The sequence below is a fragment of the Marmota flaviventris genome, chromosome 11 (genome assembly GCF_047511675.1).
Source record: "Marmota flaviventris isolate mMarFla1 chromosome 11, mMarFla1.hap1, whole genome shotgun sequence".
NCBI lineage: Eukaryota > Metazoa > Chordata > Mammalia > Rodentia > Sciuridae > Marmota > Marmota flaviventris.
The window spans coordinates 75,530,203-75,549,137 of record NC_092508.1 but is presented as its reverse complement, the minus strand read 5'-3'; positions in this window follow the sequence as shown (position 1 = coordinate 75,549,137).

The window sequence follows — 18,935 nt, the reverse complement described above, 5'->3', positions numbered from 1 at the left end:
TCTTTTTTGATCTTTTGTATTTGAGATTCTGAATGCATCCTGCATGTGGATGTTTATCTCTTTCTTATGGTTTAAATTTTTTTGTCATTATGTCATTATTTCCCTGGAGAGGTTATTCAAGCCCTTAGCCTACATCTCACAACCCTCTTCAATTTCCAAATTCTTAAATTTGGTCTCTTAAGGTTGTCCCAGAGTGTGTGTATATTTTGGTCATGATTACTTATTTTCTCTAACACTCTCTGCATGTTCAAAACTCATCACTGTGTCTTCCACTCTGAGATTCTGTCTTCAGCATGGCCTACTCTATACAGACACTTTCAATTGAAACATTTATTTGATTTGTTGTGTCTTTCATTTCAGAAATTTGTGTTTGGTTCTTTTTTAATATCTTTATTTCCTTATTGAATTTTTCATTCATATCATGTACTGGCTTTCTTATTTCATTCAGTTGTGTTTCCCTGTGTTCTCTTGGAATTCATTGATCATTTTATAATCATTCCTCTGAATTCTTTATCTGACATTTCATTTATTTACTTCAATATCTTTGGGTTCAGTTGTTGGTGTACTACAAACTTAGGAAGTATCATGTAACTTTGTTTTTTTTCATATTACTTGTATTCCTGTATTGAGTTTTATGCATTTGTTAGAATGGATTTTTCTTCCTCTGTTATATTTGGCCTTTTTATGGCAAAGACTTCTCTTGCAAATGTAGTTTAGAGTAATCTAAATTGAGACCCTCCAGAAGTGTGATATCCACAGTACTTCTGATAATTTTTTTTCGATTTTGCTACATATAGAAGTGGATTTGCTACATATAGAAGTGGATGTCTAGGCCATTCCTATGGCCTGTTTTTTTTTTTTTGTTGTTGTTGTTTTTAATCTTTAGAACTCTTTTTATTAACGTATTTCTGAAGTTTGACTTGTATGGTTAGTTTTTATGTGGAACAAGTTGCCCTCTGTCTTGGCTGAATTTGGTTCAATAGCAGCCTCTACCCTGTGAACTTTTAGTGATCCTGTAAATTCTCAGCATCTCACAGAAAAGGAGAAAAAACAATAGTAACAACTGAAGGAAATAATATGTAGTATTAGAATCAATATCTGGTGTCTACTATGATATCTACCACACTAACATAAAAACAAAAATGTTGGTCCACAATTACCAATAGCAGAAACAAGCAGTCCTGAGATAGATTTGGCATAAAAGTAAACAGCTGTGTCAACTATCCCATTCACAGTACTAAAACTGCAGTAAAATGAATGGTGGACACAGGAGTTACATAAACCAAATAGTTCTAAAAAGTGATAAAAATACAGTTCATTAACAGAAAAGAAAATGTGATTGGAAGGAAAAAGGTAGTACAGAATGTTTAAAATGTGAACAGACAGAATGCACAAGAGATATAACCAGTGATGACTACAAAGAAGAAGTAAAATATAGAAAAAAAACACAGGGGAGAAAAAGAGATGAAGAAAATTTGGCTCTTATTGGGAGAAGAAAGAAGAGTAAGAGAAATCAGAGAAAGAAAGAAGAACAAAATAAAACCAAAATAAACTAACAAAAACCCCTTAATCCTTAACAGGTAAGACATGGAAACATAACTATTAAAAAAAGAAAGAAAGAAAAAAAAAACTATTAAGCCAAGGAGTGGGGTAGTTGGGTCAAACGGTGGTTCCATTCCAAGTTTTCTAAGGAATCTCCATACTGCTTTCCATATGGGCTGCACCATTTTGCAGTCCCACCAGCAATGTATGAGTATGCCTTTTTTCCCCACATCCTCGCCAACATTTGTTGTTGTTTGTACTCTTAATAGCTGACATTCTGACTGGAGTGAGATGAAATCTTCGAGTAGTTTTGATTTGCATTTCTCTAATAGCTAGAAATGTTGAACATTTTTTCATATATTTGTTGATTGATTGTATATCATCTTCTGAAAAGTGTCTATTCAGTTCCTTGCCCCATTTATTGATTGAGTTATTCATTATTTTGGTTTTTAGCTTTTTGAGTTCTTTTATACCCTAGAAATTAGTGTTCTATCTGATGTACAAGTGGAAAAAAATTGCTCCCAAGCTGTAGGCTGTCTATTCACCTCATTGATTGTTTACCCAAAGGACATAAAAACATCATACTACAAGGACACAGCCACATCAATGTTTATTGAAGCACAATTCATAATAGCTAAACTGTTGAGCCAACCTAGATGCCCATCAGTAAATGAATGATGGGCAGATTTAGATAGAGAGAGAACATGAACTTGCAAGTGCAAGGACTGAGGATAGTTAACCTCTTCTTTTTTTGTTGCCCATCAAATTTCCAGCTGGAGTGTCCAAAAACTGAAACTTCTTAAAATAGCTCTCAGCTTCCTATCTTACCAGTACAAGGTAGGACAGAATGGAAAGTACCCACAATTGAAGTTTTGTCTGAACATGCCAGATCAATGTTCTCCCAGGGTGGGGATGGTGCAAGGTTCAAAGAGGAGAATTCTGATGGCTGGGGCTCAGGCCTTAGGGACTTTGTTAGGTGGTATTTTTTTCTGGAGAGATTAGATAACACAATCCTGGTACTAGGCAGATAGAGATCTCTATTGAGAGTCTGGATCTCAGGGACCTCCCAAGAATTCTACTTGCAGAGAATGGGAACCAATCGACCACAGATCTCACACACTCCTTTCTGCCCACAAATACAACCTTCTCAGGCTTGATTCCTGAGTATATTCACACTTACCTATTCAGTTTCTGGACACCCTTCAGCTAATCATGTGAGCCATTAGACTCAAAGGGAAATTGAGTTGTAGTCCCCTCTATATTTCTGACTTTAGTACCCCTGGATACAATTTTCTCTATGCCTCTTTACTCATGTTCTGCTAGTTACACTCTAGGCCAAACAATAGGCACTTATTTGGAAAGCATGGCAATATTTGCTGTCATCTTCTGGGTTTCTGCAGCAGAAAATTGCAGCCATGGCCTCTTTAACATGGCTTCTCTCTCTGCTTTCTGCTTCCCAATTGGGAAGGTCAGAGCTCTTTTCAGATGCCAGTCTGCTGTGCAGCCTCTGAGTCAGATAATTTCTGGCTGCTTTTCTGACCTGCAGATTTTTCAAGGCCAAATTTGCCTCTTATATTTTTGTAGGTAATATCACTCCATTCTGTGTTGAACCAGTGCCACTGTTGCTGTTGCAACTGGCATGGCTCCAATGTCCTCTTTCTTGTTCTTTGTTCAATGCACCCAAATTTCTGAATCTCTAAGAGACTCTGAGTGTCCTATATTGCATTTCAGTGAATTCCCTCTTTCACTCACTGACCTGGCTAAGAAGCAGTATTCCCACTACTTGAATCTTAAGTCATGGAGCAACTGGAAATGCAGTCTTTGTTTAACCTGCCATCTTAAATTTCCTAACATAAACTTCTTTAAGAAAAATGATAATAAAAAATGAAATTCAGCATCAGGTAATTTTATTTAAAATCAGAATATTTATTGTTAAATGACTTTTTCTGGTTATTAATTTGATATTTGATATGGGGTTTTTTTGGTCCGTATTCTTTCTGTAAAAGAACAATTTTAATCTGAAAATTTAAATCAAAATTAAACAACCATATAATTTTTCTTCTAAATTATAAGCTTTTTGTGTTCCTATTTTTTTTTTAGGATTTTAAATTGCTATCCTGCTTCAATTTAAAACTTTGAGGTATATTTGTGAGTAAATCTCTACTGGGAGTTTTGAATATATCTATATATCTATCTCTCTCTCTCTCTCTCTCTCTCTCTATATATATATATATATATATATATATATATATATATATATCCAATTTTAGCATTATTATACTATATATTTTATAATGGTTCAGAGAACCGGGCTGCTCTCAATAAAAAAATGGTAATTTCAGGCAAATATTTGCTTACAGTTCTTCAAACTATACAAGCTATGAGAGCAGAAAACAGAACATTTGTGTAAAGAGTGGTGAATACAAAGGAAGTTTAAAAGATAATCAGTACCCTCCAAACCTATTTTCAGTGGAATTTAATGGTTCACAATGTTACTGGTTTGGCATATTGACTTCTTTCTCCTACTCATTTATTATTAATCAATTCAACAAATATTTTCTTAGTGAATACCAAGCAAAGATCCGTGTTAGAAGTCTAAAATGCACTATTATGCAAAAGTAGTTTTTTCCTGCCTTTGCTGGCATTTAAAATCTTAGGGACACTGGTTAAATATGACAGATTTGGTCTTTATAATCAAGAATCAGACAGAGTTGTGATTGATAGGTAGAGACAAACCATTAAGAATCATCTAATTAGTAATTGTGAAAATGACAATGAAGAAGAAATATGTAGAAAAAACACACTCATCACAGTGATGCCTCTTTTAGAGGGGGCTTCTTTGAGAAAATGATATTTGAATAGAGATCTGAAGGATGACTAGAGATTGTTAATTGGAAACATGAGGTAGCCAGCCTTAAAGATGAAATAGCTTAGTGAAAAGCATCAGGCAGAAAAAAAGGCATAATGTTGCTTGAAATTATAATAGGTTATTGTTGAAGAATACAAAGGTCAGACTCTGTGGAGTTGTATGGGACACGTGAAGAATTTTTATTTTTGTCAATTTAATTTAGAAGACAATGAAGAGTTTAAGGAGGGAAATTATATGATGTATTTTTAAAATTGTGTTTGTATTCATGAATGATCATTCTGACTACACTGTGAAAAATAATTGGGCTGTTGAAAGCATGATAGGACTCATAAACAGCATCTGAGTGAGATACTTAGGTATCAGGTAAGAGATGGTGTGTTGGAATTAAATCGTAACATGAAAATTGTGGACTCAAAGTTAGGAAAAAAGGCTAGAGTGTGTTGCTGATTGACACAGCATGCTAAGACCTGAACTCTGAAATTATTTCTACTTTTTTCACACACACACACACACACACACACACACAGAGACTTAATCCAATGTTTAACTTTTTCTAAGCTGTTAGTTCTCACCTGCTGGACATATTTGCATTTTTCTAGGGAAGTTCCTGAAACAGTTTCTCAAAATCAGGTCCATGTTAGACTTGTTCAAATCATAACTTTATGTCACTACTGAATTTGGTCTTCTGAAAATTACCTCAAATATCTTTTTCCTTGCTAGGAAAAACCTCATATTATATAACTTTAGTCTTTTTTCATTTCTATCCACATAAATAGACTGAATTTTTTATGAGCTAATTTAATAAAAACATACAACTTCCCATGTTAGGAGAGTATTTTCCTACACATATGTAGAAAACAATGGACACCATAGTTGGTTGTTAGTCTTAATCATGAACCTAGTGTCTCATTTCTCCTAATAAACTTAATGGTAGTAAATTAACAATTCAGAATTGCTCCCCCCAAATATGATAGATTACCATGTTATGGGCATAGAGAATTACTCAGAATGATTATCCTTACAATCCAATCTTGGTGACCTGTTCTTCCAATGACCTTGCACAATCTGCTCTTCCTGAATGTTTTCTGTGATATAAGGTGACTGACTCATAGTGGGGTAGGGAGGGGGAGCATGGTAGGAATAGACAAACTCTAGATAGGGCAGAGGGGTGGGAAAGGAAGAGAGGGGGCAGGGAGTTAGCAATGATGGTGGAATGTGATGGACATCATTATCCAAAGTACATGTATGAAGACATGAATTGGCATGAACATACTTTATATACAAAGATATGAAAAATTGTGCTCTATATGTGTAATAAGAATTGTAATGCATTCGGCTGTTGTGTATTTAAAAGTAAAATCAATTAAAAAGTAATAAACACATTTCTATATTGAAAAAAATTTACAAAAGAATGATTGCCTTTACACTTCAGTCTTGGTAACCTGTTCTTCCAATGACCTTGTACAATCTGCTCCTCCTGGTGATTCCTGAACATACAAAACTTGTTCTTGACTTAAAACTTCTGAACCAGCTGTTTCCTCTGCCACAATGCACTTCTACCAGATCCTGTATTGCTTCTTTGTCTTGTTATATTCAAATTTCCATTTAAGATAACCCCATCATGCATCTGATAATATCTTTACTATCTGACATCACTCTGTAACTACTCATTTACTTTTTAATCTATAACATTAATCAGAACCTGATATTACTGAAATTTTCACATTTTACTTGCTTACTGTAAAATGCTGAATAATTCAGCCCTGCTCCCTATCTATGTCCTAATCCCTGAAATCTCTTACTCTTACCTTACCTGGTAAAGGAATTTTGCAATGGTGATTAGGTAATATTTTAAGTTGAAGTTATTCTAGATTATTCATTTGGACATTGTGAAGTCATAAGGGTTCCTATAAGATAGAGGTGGGAAGACCAGTGGTGGTAGTAGCAGATGTGACAATGGAGCCAAAGGTTGAAATGATATGTGGAGGGTCCTAAGCTCAGTTATTCAGCTTCAAAACCAAGGTTCTACCTTGATGTTAGACTTCTGATCTCAAAACTTAAAAAACCATAAATGTGTGTTAAGTCAATAAATTTGTAGTAACTTGTTATAACAGTGATAGGAAACTAACACACTTATTTATACCTCCCCAACAAGAATATAGACTTGAAGAAATTAAGGATTTTGCCTTGTTTACCACTACCTGAATGTTCAAAGTGAATAACTAATAACCATTTTCAAAATTATATAAGAATTAAAATCATAAATACATTGAATCTAGTATACATCAAACACAAACATGCCCATACATACACACATACATCATGGATAGATAGATAGATAGATAGATAGATAGATAGATAGATAGGCAGACATTACACTTGGTTAATTAAAGGCATGTCTAAAATATATTTAAAAAAACAGTTAAGCCTCTTATAGTCCTTAGAAGTGTCCCAAGAATGAGTCAAGGTAAGGAATATTAATTTAGTATAATAAATATACCCTAGTCCATTGGATATGTCAATCAAGTTGATGAACCTCTACACCAGCATCTATTGCTCCATGTTGCAGTATGGTTGAAATAAAGGCAAAATGGCTATTTTGAAGATGAAAGCATGCTTTACTTCTTGAAAGAAAATAGAAAAAAGAAAAGAAAAGCCCTTTGTAACTTAGCTAGTGTTGTAACAAGCAATAGGTGACTCAGCATTTGTCAGCATCTGACTTTTAGGGAGAAACAGCAAATAATCCTAAATCAGTGATGAGCAGGCAAATGTTATCTCACCATGATTGCATGATGAGCAGGATTACAATTGTAGCCAGCCAGGAGCTCAACTATTGTGGTCTGCTCTGGCCTGCCACCTACGATGGTATCCTGGCAACCCTGAATGTTTCATTCAAGTCAGAAGGCTTGTAATAGTCCTACTTTGGATTTTAGAGTGAGATTGTGATGTGGGATTTGTTTGGAATTGAAATAAAAAGGCCATTATCAAATGTAATTCAGATGCTCATATCACTAAGTGGTTTTATCTTGCTAGTTACACACTGCAGTTCCCTTTGTGCACTTGTTATATAAAGAGGATAATCTTCAGCTTCTCCCCTTGCCAAATGAATTCCTTACCTACACTGATGATGAGATTTCCTAGTCCTCCAATGTATTCAGCTATTAAAATAGAATAGCAAATGCTGGAAATTTACATAGAAGCTGATCAGCAGTGTTCATTTTTAGAATAGCTAGGATTCCAAAAAGAGATACTGGGGAGTTGCAATCTGCCATTTTTGTACTTGAAAGAAAAGCCCACTCATTCAACCAGTAGAAATGAGAAATCATGGAACAATCATGTTCTTTAAATCTCATGGTCAAAAATTTTATGTGTGTTTTATTTTATGGAAAAATAACACTCATGAGCAATTAAAATCCCTTTGTTGTTTATTTAGTTATAACATTTTAAACAAAGTTTGTACAGATGAAACTCATGCCAGGCACGGTGGCGCATGCCTGTAATCCCAGAGGCTCGGGGGGGCTAAGGCAGGAGAATCACAAATTCAAAAACAGCCTCAGCAAAAGCGAGGCACTAAGCAACTCAGTGAGACCCTGTCTCTAAATAAAATATAAAAAAGGACTGAGGATGTGCCTCAGTGGTCGAGTGATCCTGAGATCAATCCCAAGTACCAAAAACAAACAAACAAAATAAAAAACAAAAAACACCTCATCACATTTAGTTTAAACATCTAGGAGATATCAAACAATAATTTGTAAAGAGAACATTGCCAAGAAATCTGAAAATCATAGTATGGTTAATAAGCATTTTGAGAAATATGACAATCAGATCTTGAGACTGATTTAACACTTGGGTTGATTTAGGATATTTCCAACTTTATTCAAGGTTACTTCTAAAAATGAAGCTTCTCTCAACTTGGAAACTATCATATAAAAACCAAATTACTTGTAATTATAGTAACCATTTCTATGTTTAGTTCCATTTCTCTCTTTAGATTTAAATATTGGATCAAACTTTTATGTAGTAAACACTTTTCCAAATTAAATTTAAATACACACTTAAGATGAGAATTCTTTTTTTACTTGTTTTTCTTATCTGATTTTTAGGAAGTGCTAGTTGTTTATGGTCAATTGGATTTGAACATTTTCATAAACTTATTTAAGCTGGGAATGATGGTAATGATGGTAGAGGTCTATAATCTCAGCTTCTTGGGAGACTGAGGCAATAGAATCTCAAATTCAGCCTGGGCAACTTAATGAGATCTTTTGTCAAAATAATTTTTTTTTTTTAAGGACTGAGGGTGTAGCTCAGTAGTAAAACACCTGCACCTGCATACTTTGTGCAATACCCTGGGTTCAATCCCCAGTGCTGTAACTAAATAAAAATATTTAAATGCATTGAATATAATTTCTACTTTATAGCTTAAAAAACTGAGACAGCAAGTTTTCTAAACATGGTGGGATAAAGACTTTTGAAATCCTCTTATAAAAGCAGGAAGGACACCACTGAGGGTTTTCTAATCAGATTATTCGGAACTTTATAATGGACCAGAGGGTCAAAACAATCTGGAGAAATTTTAAGTAAGAATGAATAAAAAAAATCTTGACTAGAGCAGCAAGGTTTGCTCTATTTTATGAGTTATTTCCATCCCCTGTCTGCAATATCATAGAAGCTTAAAAACAGTTCCATAATCATGATGAAAACCCAAATCTATCAGCCATTATAGGTGGCAGAACAGAATTGGAGCTCCAGGATAATGCTATTCCCAGATAGTGGCCTTTAATTTACCTAATAGTTTCCTAAAAATTCTCACTTGTGAGTCATGTTTTAATTTAACTTGACTCACATCAAGCTTATCCAGTATATCCTCTTCTGGGGATGACCACTGAAAACAATTATCCACAATACCTTAACATTACAAGTTTATGAGGTGGCAATATGAATTGTAGCAGATAAGAAGCTGATAAAAACAGTTAAAAGGAAAACTTGGAGAATGAGAAGACTTTGTGGGGCTTAGCAAAATTCTAAGATATTCTTTGCATTTAGGGAGTCATTAACATGCAGAACCCTGTGTATAAACACTGCTTTGCAAATGCTCACAAAAAACAAAATGCTGGAGAAGACTTTTTCCTTTCACTTCTGGTCAACATGAAAGGTGAATATAAATGAGAAAGGCAGACTCATGCCTTTATAGCAAGTAGTAAATGCATTTACCTAGGCATGAAAAGCTTACCCCAGCATGTAAATAGAGCCCATGGTCAAGGATTATTTGATGAAAAGTAATAATTGTGCAAAGACTGACTATAGTAATAGAAGAAAATCTTTTCTAATAATTAGTTGATTAAGATACTTGAGACAAAAATAGATCATTTATAATGGTGAAAGGATCAATTCATTGAGACTACATAATAATATGACAATCGAATTAGTTAACAATTAAACTCAAAAGCACATGAAGCAAAAATGGGTGGATATAAAAAAAGAACTAGTTCAATAATAATAGTTTTTTATTTCAATACCACACCATCAATAATAAATGGAAAAAAACCCAGAAATAGAATCAGTAAGGAAATAGATTACACAACTTCAATAATACTACAAGACAACATGTACAAACAAAGCTTTTAAAACTCCTAGAAAGAAATAGATATAAATTTTCAGAACCTTGAATTAGTTTCCTAAATACAACATCCATGATAATAAGAAAATAATTTAATTGATAAAATAAAAATATAGGTCAAATTAACTTCATCAAAATTAAAATTTTGTAAAACAAAAGACACTATTAAGAATGTAGAGACAACCCACATAATATAAGAAAATATTTGTACAATATTTATCTAATAAGAGATTGGTATCGATAATGGGTAAAGAATTTAGTGATAAAAAGAAAAACGACTTAATCAAAATTGGGCAAAATATCAGGGGTGTTTCATCAAAAAGACAACAAGTAACCAATAAGTTCATGAAAATGTTCTCAACAATAGTCAAAACTATAATGAGATACCATTTCCCATCACCCAGGATGGCTATAACAGAAATCATAAACAATAACAAATCTTGGAAAGGATGTGGCATAATTGGAACACAGTAGGTTCCACATGAGAATTTAACAATTTACAATGCTATGAAATAGTTTGTTGGATTCTTAATGAAATAAACATAGAAATATCATATGACTCAACCAATTTCATTATTGTGAATCTATACAAGTTAATTGAGAACACAAATTCATATCCAAATTAATGAATATTCTAATGTTCATTGAATCATTATTTATAATAGCCATAAAATAGGAACAGCTCAAATGTCTGCAAAATACTAAATGGCAAAACAAAATGTAGTGTATCCATACAACATATTGAAAGGTATTACCTATTAATATATGCTACAACATGGAAGAGCATTTGAAATTATATGCTCCTTGAAAGAAACCATACACAAGACAGCATGCATTACATCATCCTATTTATGAAATGTCCAGGACAGGCAAATGCATGAGGACATATATTTGATTAGTAGTTTTCACTACTGTGCAGATGAAGAGAAAAGGGTTTTGTACTGAGTACTAATAAGTACAGTACCTCTTTTGGATTATTAAGAATGTTCTAGAATTATACATGTGAGGAGGCTTTTACAACTTTGTAAATATACTAAAACTACTCAATTTTATACTTGGAAGGATGAATTTCATAGTATGCAAATTTTATCAATTTTGTTTTAAAGAAACCAAGCCTGTGATTATAACCTTAAAATAGCTCATTTTTTTCCAGCAGTAAAATTTACTTTCAAAATTGAAAAGGGAGAAAAAAGAATTTATGCTCAAAATTATACCTATTAGCACAAAAAAGATAAATCCAATGCAATATAATCAAGTTTTTATTTGTCTTTACAGCTGCTACATTAGGAATAGATAGAGAAAGTTTTGGCACCAGATAAAATTGAACAAGTCATCTGATATCACTTCTTCTCAATTTCCTCATTTGTAAAAGGGAAGCTGTTTTACTTGACAGGGTTTATTTGTTTTTAGATATGGAAAAAATGCACTGATTGCACTTAACATGCGATATAGAATAAACTCAAAAATTAGTTACTATTATTGTTATAATCATTGCTTTTGTTTTAGTACCTAAATATTTTTAAAACTTAGCTTGACTAATTCCTTGGTGGATTAGAAACCTTGTTTTAATTGATTTTAGACACTTATGTTGGATTATTCCTGTAACACAATATTGTAATACTTATAGTTGAAGAGAAATATGCCATGTTTTCACTTCCATTCTCAAAAAATTAAAAGGAATAAAAATGAGAGGCAATAAAAAGTGGTCTACTTCACACTTCAATAGAGACACTTCACAATAATAAATGGAAATGGTTTGGGGTTCAGAGTACTCTTCTGAAGTACCCATTTAAAATTTAATAACACTGCTGCATTTCTCCAGTGAATTTACAGAAGTATAAAGTCATGACACATGTTTGGTATTTCCTGTTGCAGTGGACCTTCCAAAATTAAAAATAGATGTTGTAAGCTGATTCTAATTGACAGTGTCTTCATTGTATTTTCAAACTTTTCCAACTATGGACATATTTTTCTCAAATACCAGTGAAACTTTTTCCAAAAAAAAAATTAGTGAATAAATACTTTAAAGATGACAATAATAATTTCTTTCTGATTAAGTGGACTTATCAATATTCAGGGTCTTTGGTTGGAGACATCAAAACATTCAGGTAGAAAGTATAGACAACTAATAGATAATAATTACAGTACTTCTTTTTCAATTATAAGAATGTTCTGGAACATTGAATGAAAAATAAATCTATAAAGTTGCATGAAAAAATGAAGGCTTGGACATGTTTTAAAAATGCAGTTCATACATTTAGCTACAAGGTCAAAAGATTTGGCACAATTGTTTATTTCTCACCTTAATTGTACATGTTTCCTATGTCTATATTATAGTTTTATGAACATACTTACCTACATATCAGAAGTTGGTACCAAACATTTGTGGAAATTTTTTCTTCTGCATAGGTAGAGTGTATTTCAATTTTTGTGGAAAACTAGATTCAATAATCATTTAACCGACTTGTGTGAAAGGTACTGATATTGACCTTTAAATTTTCTATTTGGCAATTTGAATTTTATTATTTATAAGTAGTATTGGTTTATTTGTGATGAGTGTTAAGCAGCTATACTCATAATAGACTCATAATACATAACAAAATATTTACAAATTTGCAGTCTGACAAAAGTACTCTAATGTAATTTTCCAGAGGAATTGTTTTGAAGAAAGCTGTTATTGAAAAGTTAAGTTTATTTACATCAACCATTTTTTTTTTATTTCAAATTCGACTACACCAATTGTACTTTTAAAATATTCACTCATTGCAACTCAGGCAGTCCAATAGTTAGAAAACTCCATAAAAACAGAAGTGATTAAATCCCTGCCAGCCTCAAGCATCCCTGTCTAACAGATACACCTGAATCGAATTTCTCTCACGGATATGCACTGTTAATTAGACTCTAGAAGGAAATGGAACTCATACTATTACAAAAAGTCATAGACACAAATCTGTGCTAAATGCAGACAAATTTATTACTGACCAATGCAAATATAACAAATCCTAATTATTTTAAGTTTAGGCCTATTTAATCATAGAACAGATGATCAAATGTTCCTCTCTCTCTCTCTCTCTCTCTCTCTCTCTCTCTCTCTCTCTCTCACACACACACACACACACACACACACACACACACACACACACACCATCTTCATAGGAAACTAACTTTTATAGTTATATTCAAATAGCAATTTCTGGTCTGGGTGAAGTGGCAGACAATTCATATCCAAATTTAGCTACAGTGGTATTATACAATTGCAATTTTTTTTTATTTTGTTCTTTTGTAAAATATCAAAAGCTTGTTCAACTTCCTCCTTTAACCTACCACACTTTACTTTAGAAAAATAATTTCATCCATCAGCAACTAGAGTGGCCAGATTTGTGTGAGTGTGCTTCTTGTAGAACATGCTTCAGTCCTACAACCAAAGAACCAATTAAATGACACCTGGGTTGGTCCCACACATTTGATTGCTTATCTTCTACTTACTCTTCAGCAATATATGTTTTCTAGAAATTACTGCATGCACCTTCATGCTCCGAAACTTTCTTTTAAACCAGTTACTTTTGCTTTTCATTTCTTCTTTAAAGTGCTATCCATTTGCAACTAAGTAGTTCCTGACCTGTTAGTTTATTAACTGTTAATAATTGCTTTTATTCTTTGAATTAAAATATATTGTTAAAGTTGTTTGTTTTGTGTACAATTTCTGTCAAAATTTATCTTTTACAAATAATATGTGAAAAGGAACAGCATGTGACATTTCTTTTTTTTTTCAAATTTTTTTTTTAATATTTATTTTTTAGTTCTCAGCAGACACAACATCTTTGTTTGTATGTGGTGCTGAGGATTGAACCCGGGCCGCACACATGCTACCGCTTGAGCCACATCCCCAGCCCATGCATGTGACATTTCTATGAATACTGCTAGAATCTATGAAATATTATTAGTGAAGATACACACTCTGAGTGCATGCCATGAATTGAAAAGCAAAATGTCAGTGTGAAACATCATTACCACTAGAAAACTTAGAAAACATGGCATACCACTCTCTGGCACTCAAGCTCAGCCTTAGATATCCACAAATTAATTTTTTTGATGTGATTTATATGTCTTTGATTTTGTCACTCAGATTATGCAGCTATGGTATATTTTGTTTCTTTGACCAAGGAGATGAAATTCTTCCTTTCATTAACTGACTTAACTAATATACAATTATTGATCACATATTGTATGCCAGTCACTATATTTGACTAAGGGAAAGTATTTGAATAAGATCCATGATCTAAACTTTTGAAATTCAAAATCTTTCTGGAGTGGACTGAGATGTGAACATATAACTTTCATATAAAACAATTTTTAAAGTGCTGCCATTGAAGGAAGCCCAAGGGTCAGAGGTTTACATAGAATGTATATGTTTTTGAATATGCAATGTTATATGTCAGAAATTTCCTTTTTGTGGGGAAGGTCCATAACCTCTCTTTTTTTGGAGAGATGGTTACCATGGATTGAACTCAGGGGCACTCAACCATTGAGCCACATCCTCAGCCCTATTTTGCAGGAGTCTCAGTGCATTGCTTAGTGCCTTGCTTTTGCTGAGGCTGGCTTTGAACTCAGGATCCTCCTGCCTCAGTCTCCTGAGCCTCTAGGATTACAGTTGTATGCCACCATGCACAAGCTAAAACCTTTTGTTTAGTAGAAAAATACAGATTAGAAGATCACAGGTAAAGAGGAAATGAGGAAAGCGGGAAGGCTACTGTATTTAATGCGAAAAGAGTTTTGGTTTGGAAGATGAAGAAGTCATGGAGATGAATGTGGTGATGGTTGTACAACAATGTGGCTCTATTAAATGTCACTAACTGTGACTTACAAATGGTTAATATGGATCATTTGATATTGTGCAAAAATTTGATCAAAATAAAAATATGAAATAATAATTTGTTTAAAAAATGTGAAACTGGGGTAACTATACTATTCTGCAATATTGTAAGAATAACTTTCCTACAAAGTTTTATATTTCTGATAGGCTAAGCACTAGAGGCAAGAAATTAAATAGCCAGAAGCCACAGATGTTATCATTAAAAGTAATGTAATGAAATAATGATTCTCACAAACTTACATATTCTGAAAATACAATGTTATAATTATATCTTTCAAGTTATTGAGTCCTCAAACACAAAACTGATTTTCATATGAAAGTGTATTTAAACCTCAAGAGAAATGAAAGATTTCTTTAAGCTTAGATAAATGAGCAAGCCACGTGGAGCACAGGATTTGTCAGTTTTAATAATTGCAAAGTTTAATGTTAATTATTTGAATCCAACAATTAGAAAGTATAAATGTAAATATTGTGGGAAATATAAAATGTAAGTAACAACATTGAAATAGTTATTGCTTTTGTTGGTCACTAAATTTTGACCATTTTTTCATTTTTAGAATTATATTACAGAATTTTAATTCTGAAAAGTCCACAGCTATCCAAAGAGTTCCTTGTAAATGGAAGTCATTAACCATAGAAAGAAAAATATTATTTTAATATGGCTTTGCCATTTAACTTTTTTTTTTTTTACACAACCAAGGCAGTTTTAATATCTAGGCAGGTCTTTGGCAGTCTGATTTTGAAGATCTGAAACACAGTAGAATAATAAAAACTCAACATTTCTTTTAAATATATTTTACTACAAATATATAAGAGATCATGGCCATTTGTTTTTTTAATCCATTCAAGTTCTGGCTGACTGTGATTTCTTGGTAATCATGCATACTTGAAAAATTATAATCCTAGGACTAAAGAAGAGTAACCAAGAAAGAACAAACTTGAAAGGGTAGACTCCTGTCCAAAGCTGGAGATAAGACCTCAATGAAAAGGGACCATCTCAGCTCATCACATCATTGCCAACATCAGAACTGGTGTAGGTCCTTGGGAAAGCAGGAAACAATCCTTGAGGGAACAGACAAGCTGCTGCCAGAGCACAGGGACAGTGTAGTTGTGCCCCCACAAAGAAAGTGATCACCAGACTGGCTAGGGCTGTAAGTTTTTCTCTGAGGGGTCTTGTATTCCCATGTTGTTAATCAGGGCAAATCACATCCCCAAATCCCCACACTCAAAGTAAGGGCTCTGCTTCTTAAATGTTCCTGTGTACCTTCTCCTGAGAGGGTTTGCATCATGGTCATTGGATACACTAATGTCCATTATTACAGATCAGGTATTGAACAGTGAATTTGGAGCTAAGAAGTAATGCAATGACAACAGGTGCAGTTTTTTCCTCTTAGTGTTTTAGAATCAATCCTACTGACCTGTCAGATCTCAAAAAATTTAAATGTCTCAGGTTCAGGTTTAATAACAACCATATAAATCATGATTATTATAAATCATCATTTCTCAAATTTTACCTTTCATTGAAATCACCTGGAAGAAGTATTTTTGTAAAAACAAATGAACCTGGCTGTGTTTTTATCTAAAAAGGAATATGGATCCCCAATAGAGGCTCCACTACTTCCTTTATTCCCTGCTATAACACTTATTTATTTTTTTGCTTCTACATATTGTGGTGCAAAAGAAACAAATTATGAAAGAAAATGGCAATGTTCTTATAAAGCCAGTCTCTTTAATTTCTCTTGATTTCCTTTTACTCACTTATTAAATGACTTCGATGATCCTGGGATTATGCTAGGGAATGGAGACAAAATGATAGGAAAATAGGAACATGCTCTGCCCTTAAGTAGTTTTTATTGTGGCAAAAGTATTCGTCATGGAGGGAGAATGTTGTTTTTAGATTGCTTGGCTATGGCACCTTTGCTTTCAGGACAAAAACACATCAGGAGATGAATATGCCAAAAGGCTATTTTTTTTTTTTTGATTCAAGAAGGGAAGAGGTAGATAAAAAGAGAAAGAAGAGAGATGATAATTATGAAAAAGAGAGGTAATTCTAATGTACAACCTAATTCAGAAATGAACAAAGGACTTGAATAGATATTTCTCCAAAGAAGCTGTACAAATGGCCAATTAGCACATGGAGTGATGTTCAGCTGCACTAATAATTAGGGAAATGCAAATCAAAGTACAATGAGAAACCACTTAACACATATTAGAATTGCTATTCACAACACACAGAAAATAACAAGTGTATGCAAGGTTGTGGAGAAACTAGAACACTTACATACTTTTGAAGAGAAAGTCAAATGGTGCAACCACTAATGGAAAATATTATGGCAGTCCCTCAAAATATTAAAATGTCATTACCTTATGATCCCACCATATTCTTTATTTGCAAGGGCTAAAACAAGAAAACCATGCAATTGTCTACCAGTGAATGAATGGATGAGAAAAATGTGGTATTTGTGTGTTCATACATAGAAGTATCAATGTAAATTTTTAAAAAAGGAATTTTCCTTAACTTTGCACTGTTAGGAAGGGATGAAGCCAGGATTCTATTGTAGGGCTGTCTGGGTCCAGAACCTGCTTCCTCATGTCTCTGTTGCACTGCATAAATAAATTAATACTATTAGTGTAACATTCAGATTAACTAGAGACAGATTTTTCAGATTCTCCCAAATGAATTACTTTGTGGTTTAATATTTCTTACAGGGAAAAAGAGAGAGAGAGAGAGAGAGAGAGAGAGAGAGAGAGAGAGAGAGAGAGAGAGAGAGAGAGAGAGAGAGAGAAACAACATAGTGAAGATTAGGCAAGTTAAGGAGGTTTGTTCCAAAGAAAAAGCCCCTATTTAAAGAAAAGTTTTCAAAAATCAAAAGGTTCAGATATTAACTACAGCTCCAAATGATGGGCAAAAGTCATGATGCATTCACAACTCCTTCTAGAATCATTCTGCTTACTTACTTAATCAAAATGGGACATTCCTGCATTCATAGAAGGATTGTGCCATTAATATATAAAGTTGGGGCATCTACTAGTGCTAAGTAAAGGTGCCTGTTGGCCACTAAGGTAGAGTGGTGGTGAACAAAACAGATCAGATTCCTGCTTTCATGAGACTTTCAGTTTAGATAATGTTGTATTAGAGATAGAGTTAATACTAGTGTTATGGGCATTGGATCCTGGAGGCCCTTATCATGAAGAGAGGGACCTATAAATGTAGAAGGTTTTATGTAGCTGCCCTGAGAAATCTGAACAATTTTTACAATGCTTCAAAGTCTTTGCTTCTTTATCTACGAATCTACTAATAAGTATTGTTTATTGTTATTATTTTTAGATATACAAATACTTTGAATAAGGTATATCTAGTTGTAACTCAAGTGTAAATCATGGTTATTATAAGTTATTATTTTTGGAGTTTTATCTTTCATTGGAATTACCTAGAAGAAGTTTTTGTTTTTCGAAAACAAAACAGATGGCAGTGTCTCACCTGATTCAGAGAAAGACCTGAGAATTTTCATTTTAACAGTTCCATCTCATGCTAATGCTGATCAAGAGATCACACTGTGCACTACTGTTCTAATAATAATTGCATTCCTTTGTTAAAGATCAATTTAACCATGAGAATGCAGATTCTGGCCAGGAGGAGGGATCATATAATGGGAGACTACAAGGAACAATTTCTTTACTGTTAAGTTTGACACCCAAGAACACAAACACATTGTTTTGCTTGTCTTTGTAGCCATCTTCTTGTAAGGACATGAATCAAAGCCTGAGTGACATGCCAGTAAGCCAGGAATGGTAGAGTAGAAAGATTACACTAATCTTGGAGATTTTCTACATTTGTACTCCTTGTTTTAAATGTACTTATTGTTAAAAAAAAAAAAAATTAAAGAGAGTGAGAGAAAAAGAGAAACAATTCCAGTGTAATATTTTAAGACCATTTGAGACCAAGAGACAGATTCAGCAATTGCTACAGAAGAGATAATTTGAGATGTTTTTGAGAGACACTAAATAATTTAAGGGCAATTTACTATATATGA